Here is a 7,885-nt window from a genome sequence, read left to right as displayed (position 1 = left end):
TCATTGTTTAACAAGTAAAAAGTCACAAAACCTTGTTTGATCCCATTTTTGTAAAAATAGTATAAATGTGTGTGTGTGTGTGTGTGTGTGTGTGTGTGTGTGTGTGTGTAAGACAGAGAGAGGAGAAAGAAATAACTGAATAATAATATACCGATACGTTAATCTCTGGGTGAGGTAACTACAGAGATTTAAACTTTTTTTTCTGTTTTTGCTTTCCTGAATTCACCTGTATTCTCTATGTTGCACATATAATACTTTGGTATTAAGGGAAAGAAGATATTTTTAAAAAATCAGTTCGTTGGAGGATTTCTGGGAACCCTTACAGACATTATCTCTGTATTAGATGATTTTGCCATTGTCTTGTTTTTTCCCCCTCTAACAGAACAAAATGAGAAAAGCTGGATATTCTGGGCATCCTATTAATGAGAAATCATAATGATATTCATTATTATAACCCTGTTATACTGCAGGGTTCTGAAATAATTTCTGAATGATCAGAAAAGGTATTGATATAATTCTCTTCTTGTGGTATGTGCATTTAAAGTTTGTTTTTATTCCTGTTCTGAAAGCTGGTGAGCCATCTATGTATGTTACATTCGTAAAGTGATGGAATTCTTCAACTAGAAGGGATCTTAGGGGCAGTGGTCAGCTGGAGCTGGTCTGAGATGGTTTGAGGCAACTCATCCCAACTATTTGTTCAGTAATGTCAAGCCGGTAGCTTGACATCAGCAACAGTGGGAGTATTGACACCATGGGAATGGGCAAACACTACCAATCAGGGGCCTTCCCCCTCCAAGAGCCGGTTGTTTATCAGAACACCATCACTTTAGGGATGAGCTAATCCGCGAAGGAACTGGGGCTGAGAGAAGTGAAGTGATCTGCCCAAGGTCACATGACAACTTGAGGCCAGAGCTGGGTTGACAGCTGGGGCCTCCCGAATCCCTCCAGCTTCCAAATATCCCACAAGGGCTCTGCTAAAAATGGCACAACTCAGGTTTTGCCAGGGCTGAAGAGAAGCGTTTTCATTTCATTCAGGAGCAGGGAAAATCTCACTTTTAGAGTCTAAAGAAAAATGAGCAGAGTGCCCATAACCATTATTTTATTTTATGCAGATTCACAGACTTGGAGTGCTAACTAAAGACAATTAATCTACATGGGAAACTAAGCACTTATCAGATAATTGTTTAAAAAAAAATCGTAAATCCCTGTATTAGACAACACAATATTCTTACCATTTGTGCAATGATTTGTTAATTAAATTGCTGCTAAAGCAATATTTATTTTTCACCTTAAAATCAGCTGAATATCAATGTACAGTCAATACGATGTTGCCTGGAGGCATCTCCTGCTTCAAATTTGCTTCACAAATCTGCTGCAGGTAATTTATACCCAGTCAATAAGACATGTTTCAAAAGCCACTTTTCCCTCCCAACAGGCAGCCCTGGTCTAATTTACAATTGGATAAGGACTGGCAAACTATACACACCTGAGTTAAATGTAATTTGTAATAAGATTTTTTTTTTTTTTAAGCAGTAGTGAAAGATCTGATTTCGTCTGTTCTGTATGCAAGTAATCTTTGACTAGTTCTGGGCCGATAACTGGAAAACATAAGATGCTTTTGTTTCCCTTTTGTTGTTATTTGGGTGGGGAGGGAGACCTTCAGGGGCAGTGAACATCGTAATTGCCCTCTCCGGTACATGTCTGCAGAATCCACCGCTAAGAAGGAAAGGGGTGATATAATTATTTGGGGTTATTTTGTAAGGAAAGGAAGTCTTTATACCAAGACAAATCCTCCCCTTGTTCCCTTATATTTGGGAAGAGGCAGAGGGGAAGCAAGAGCTGTCAAATTTTGGCTGAATGAAAGACTTACAAATTAATCCCAGGGCTTGAAATCTCAACAAAGGTTGAAATCTGTGATTAGTGTTAGAAACCGCAATTAACTTATTCGGCAGCCCTGGTGCAGTTTGGGTACATCTTCCGCCGCCGGTGGGTACCATCATTAGAAACCTTCTCTGGGAAGTGGGTCTCTTAGCTCTCACCCTCCCGTTTCATTCCACCAGCTGCCCATTTGATTGGTTAAGTAGTTTGGATTGCACAATCCTCTCTTATTCTTTTGGATTGATGTGTTTATTAGTTTTTGTGACAGTGGCTCCCAAGGCAGATGTTCAATAAAGGGGAAAAAAGAAAAAATCTGATACAGACCCAAGTCAAGAGAGAAGTGGCAGAGATTGCAGAAAACTGGGAAAGTTATCATAAGCATGGAGCTGTTATTGGCAATGTTGCTCCCAGCGTCTGTAGTCGTTGTGTTATTTACTCTTCTGCGGCAGGAAACCTAGCGGGGAATTATTGAAAGCTGAGTTTCCTGAGTTTTAAATTGCCCTTGTTCTTTGTGCGCATCATGCCAGCCGCTCATCAAAGGGAGGGCTAAATTGAAGCTCTGAGAGACAGGAGCTGTTCTGTCTCTCTGCCTCTCTTTCTCCCTGTCTCTCTGTCTTTTTCCAGAATGAGAAGAACGGACTTTAGCTTCCTGATGATGAGGTTGTGTTTATTTGACGGCACCGGGGAGCAGGGTCAGGCTTGGGCGTGACTGTGACCCTCATCTTCAGGGTTCCTTGGGGTCCTGACTCCCCTTCCCTACCTGCCTCTATGGCTCTGCCAGCCCCCAGTTCCCTGCTCTACTGACTCTCCTCCCTCCTCATCTTTCCCCACTTCCTGCTCATTCCCCGGTCCCAGGAAGATTTACCTGCCCTAGACATCTGCGGGGGACCTGGTGACAAATCCATGCAAATCAACTCCCCCTGATTATTTTTAAATTGAAGTATATAATTGATTTACAATGTTGTGGTAATTTCTGCTGTGCAGCAAAGCGATTCAGTGATACACACACACATATACATATATATACATTCTTTTTTTAAATATTCTTTTCCATTATGGTTTATTATAGGATACTGAATATAGTTCTCTGTGCTATACAGTAGGACCTTGCTGTTTATCCATTCCATATATAGTAGCTTACATCTGCTAATCCCAACCTCCCACTCCATCCCTCCCCCAACTCCCTCCCCCTCAGCAACCGCCAGCCTGTTTTCTTTGTCCATGATTCTGTTTCTGTTTCACAGATAGGTTCATTTGTGTCCTATTTTAGATGCCACATATAAGTGATATCATACGGTATTTGTCTTTCTCTTTCTGACTTACTTCACTTAGTATGATAATCTCTAGTTGCACCCATGTTGCTGCAAATGGCACAATTTCATTCTTTTTTATGGCCGAGTAATATTCCATTGTATACATATACCACCTCTTCTTTATCCGTTCATCTGTTGATGGACATTTAAGTCAAATCAACTTCCTCTGAAACCCTCTGTTCTCTCCCCACCCCTGATGTAACCGTAACCCATTCAATCAGGTGCCTATTAGAGACAGCGCCCTCCATCAGCATTTCCCTCAAATGGGCTTTGAGGCCCCGCAGGTTTCCAGGTTTTCCATGGGCCCCCGTCTATGCAACTGCTTCTCGGTGCCCCCAAAGGCCATTTTTATCAGATTCACGCCCCTTCACTTGCTTCTTAGTGTCCTTCCTCTGCACTGCACAGGACGTTCTTCATCTATAAAAACTACAGCACCGGAGAACCAGAGCATCTCAATCTGGCGGGTAACTGCATGTGGGATATTAGACCCAGATAAACATGTTTCCAACGGAGCTCCCTCTCTTGGCCTTTCCTAAGGCACATCCGCTCACACAACTCTGTGAAGGTCCAGAGTAAGAAAATGCGCTTCATGTTGGCTTTCATCTGGTGTTTCCCAAACTTATCTGGCCATTTAAACAATCATTCTAGAGAGATTGACTGAATGGCCTATGTGGCAGGCCTCATGCTAGGATCTAGGAAGACAATGTGTAAAAGAAAAGGTAGTCTCGCCCTCCCCTTAAAGAACTCTTCCTTACCTCCCCTGCACAACCCAAGATAGTCATTTATATAAATCCAATGTTCCATGGAGCATAACGCTTCCCTTAAATCAAAGGAGTGGCTTTTAATGGTGGAATTTTGAAACATGGTGAATATTCTGGGGCAGGAAGACCCTTAACATCACACCCGTTAGAAAGCAGCTTACTTTTCTTGTATAAAGATCTACTCCTTGTAAGTTGGTGCAGGCACTGTGGAAAACAGTATGGAGGTTCCTCAAAAAACGAAAAATAGAGTTACCGTATGATCCAGCAATCCCACTCCTGGGCATATATCCAGATAGAACTCTAATTCAAAAATATGCATGCACCCTTATGTTCACAGCAGCACAATTCACAATAGCCAAGACAACCTAAATGTCCAACGGATGAATGGATAAAGAAGATGTGGTCCATATATACAGTGGAATACTACTCAGCTATAAAAAAGAAGGAAATAATGCCATTTGCAGCAACGTGGATGGACCCAGAGATTATTATACTAAGTGAAATAAGTCGGAAAGAGAAAGACAAATACCATATGATATCACTTATGGTGTATGTGGAATTCTAAAATATGACACAAATGAACCTATCTGTGAAACAGAAACAGACTCATGGACATAGAGAACACACTGGTGGTTGCCAAGGGGGAGGGGGTTGGGGGAGGGATGGAGTGGGAGGTTGGGATTAGCAGATGTAAGCTATTATACGTAGGATGGATAAACAGCAAGGTCCTTTTGTATAGCACAGACAACTATATTCAATATCCTGTAATAAACCATAATGGAAAAGAATATTTTAAAAAGAATGTATATATATATATATATATGTATATATGTATAAGTGAATCACTTCGCTATACAGCAGAAATCAACACTACAGTGTAAATCAACTATACTTCAGTAACAAAATATATTGATTAAGAAAACCTATTCCTGAGCGTGAATGAAGCTTGCCATGATAAGTATTTAAAGCGCTGGTGGACAGATACTGGAGAATTCCAGAACTTACTTTCCACCAAGCCCTCTGGCCCAACCAGAGGTCTCCCTTCTCTCTACCGAATCCTTCAGAAGGCGTGGGAGACTAGAGCCTGGGCTGGCAGGCCAGATAGTTGGTGACCACGTTATCACTCACACTCTCTCCAGGGTAGCTGAGACCCGTGCAGCAGAGCGGGATCAATCTGGCTGGCTTTGGGTATTTATCACGGACAGCAAAGTGGCCTTGGAAAGGCAGAGCAGAGAAGGATGGCTTTTCTCTTGAGAACACACAATAATTTGAAATTTCAGCTTTAAGAAAGAAGTCGAAGCATAACAAACCATAGGGCTGTGGCTGTTACCACCATTCGTAATTGGCAGATTAAAATCACTGTCAATCCCGTTCCTGCTTTTTCTGTTCAAAGTGGCTTTGTAGTTAGAGAAAGGTAATCCATGAGAAGGTAATGTATGTGGGCATGGGCACACAGATAAAATATGAAGCGTGGCTATGAAATAACAAGAATGATGGTTACAGGACTGTCACGTCCCTTAAATATAATTCACGCGTCATTGCTCTCTTATTGCCGAGGTTTAACTCAAGTCTTTGCGAAGCCCCTTCAGCATATGGAGTGAGTGCAGTGAGGGGCCTGAAAGCTGTTTGAAGACTGAGACTCCTTGTTGGTAAAAAGCTTAGTGTCTCTCCTGGGAGGGTGTTACGAGCTGAATTTTGTCTGCCTCCCCTCCCGCCGCCCCACCATTCATATATTGAAGCCCTAAGCCCAGTACCTTAGAATGTGATGGCATTTGGAGGTAGGGCCTTTAAAGAGGTGACTAAATTGAAATGAGGTCTTTAAGGTGGACCCTGATCCAGTCTGACTGTCATCTTTATAAAGAGGAAGTTTAGATATCAGACACATGCACACATAGAGAACGAGACCATGTGAGGACACAGCAAAAAAGCGGCCACCTGCAAGCCAAGCAGAGAAGCCTCAGAGGAAACTAAACCTGCCCACACCTTGACCTTGGACTTGCAGCCTCCAGAACAGGAAGAAAATAGATTTGCCTCGTGTAAGCCACCCAGCCTGTGGTACTCTGTTAAGGCAGCCCTAGCAAACAGAGGGGAGACAGGCTTTGGGTGCAGAACACAGTTATAATTAAATGTCAGACTCTTGCTAGAGAAAGTAAACGTGCGGACAGTGAGGAAGGAGAGAGAAGGGGAGTCAGCTTGAGCAAATATCCAGGAGGGGCGACGGACTTTCCCCACAAACCCTCGGGTGACCCATAACCCCTCATTCTCATCTGGGAGATGCTGGCGTAGACGGAAGCAACCTGGGAACTTGAGAGAGAAACGTGTGGGTAGCACAGCTGGTTTCCTGAGTGATGGCGGTGAGTCCATCGATCCTACACTACTGCCTTTTTTTCAGATAAAAAGTGAATTTTTGAACCTATGGGGGGCACCACTCGTCAAATATTTTCATTTATTTCCAACCTCCATGTTTGACTACTCTAGGCTCAGAAAACGTTGGTGCTGGTATCCGTAGAGGTGGAATGATGGAAGGGAGAGGTGTGAAGACTCTCAGGTACTCATTTCAAAGTAAATTTGTTTTTAAATCAAGGAATTGCCAGATAGCCAAACAATCAGCGGAAGCCTGGAGATGGAATGGATATTTGGTTGAGGCTAGGAAAAAATACTCTAAGTAGCACTGGAAAATGACCATTTTTTTTTTTAAAACAAACCTCCCTCGGATGTCTGCATCATATAAATCTAATAAGACAGAGTGAAAAATATTGGATTTATTTTTACAAGTTAGCAATGACCTTCCGACCTTCTGAATGGATTCACTTCGCACGGTTCCTCTTAAGGGCCTTAGGGTGATGACTAACTCATAAAAATAAATCCAATATTTTCCCCTTAGCCATGTCATAGCCAATGTAGGAATTCAGATGATGGGGCAGGGGAGGTGGGTTTTCATTTCGTTTGACCTCCCATTATGAGAGGTGCCGAGCCCTCAGCCCTGGCGGGGCCTCCAGCTTCCTACCCTCCCGTAACCTGTGTACGAAGGAAGAAAAACAAGGTACCCATGTTGGGACCAAGCCCAGGGCTGGGCGTCATGGGGACGTGGGGGCCAGACAAAGGGGACCAGCATACCTGGAGGGAGACCCCTGCTTCTGTCCCCAGGGGAAAGGTGATGGTCTCCCCCTCGTTTGTGGGTGGGGAGGTGGGTTGGTAGAAGGTCTATTCGTCAATGAGAAGAGAAATCCCACCTTTGAAGAAAGATCTTTGCAGGAAAGGGGATTTGGTCTCATGGCATAGTCTGGACTTGCTCTTCATTAGGCCAGAAACACCACCTGGATCGGAGCCTTGACCCTCATCACTACCAGGGACCTTGTTCATCAAACAAATACATCCAGGCATGGGATGGCTCTGAGGATATGGCGTGGAGAAAACCAGATACTGTTCCTGTCTCCATGGGGCCTGTGAATGTGAATGCAAGATTCAGACAGTCACCAAATAAAGTCATCACAAACTGAGATAAAGTCCCAAGGAGGGCATACCCGAGTGCTGGGAAAGCCAGTGATGGCAGGGCCCTGACTGTAGGCGGGAAGAGGGGCAGTCCCAGAGGACTTCCTAGAGGAAGAGGCGGTGGAGCTGAGAGATGACAGCGGGCTGTCAGGGAGTAGGAGGGTGGAAGAAGAGGGCCCAGCATTCCTGAGGCAGGTGGGGTTCCCCGAGAGCAGGGTGACTCTGAGACAAGCAGTGTGCTTGGGATCGCCACCTGCAGAGGGAAGGGAGGGGGCAGCCCTGGGCGGAGGGAGAAGCTGAGTTGCGTGCGTGGAGGCCTCAGACGGCCCCCAGGAGCTGCTCCTAGACTAGTCCTGAGTTGGGATGAGGGTGCTGGGCCTATATACCTCCCCCCGGCCCCCGCAATTACTAGTCACTGAACGTAGGCCTCTCTGGCGAGGG

The sequence above is a fragment of the Monodon monoceros genome, unplaced genomic scaffold, assembly GCF_005190385.1.
Source record: "Monodon monoceros isolate NGI ecotype Baffin Bay Population unplaced genomic scaffold, NGI_Narwhal_1 Super_Scaffold_10, whole genome shotgun sequence".
Classification (NCBI taxonomy): Eukaryota; Metazoa; Chordata; class Mammalia; order Artiodactyla; family Monodontidae; genus Monodon; species Monodon monoceros.
This window is presented reverse-complemented; position numbering follows the sequence as displayed.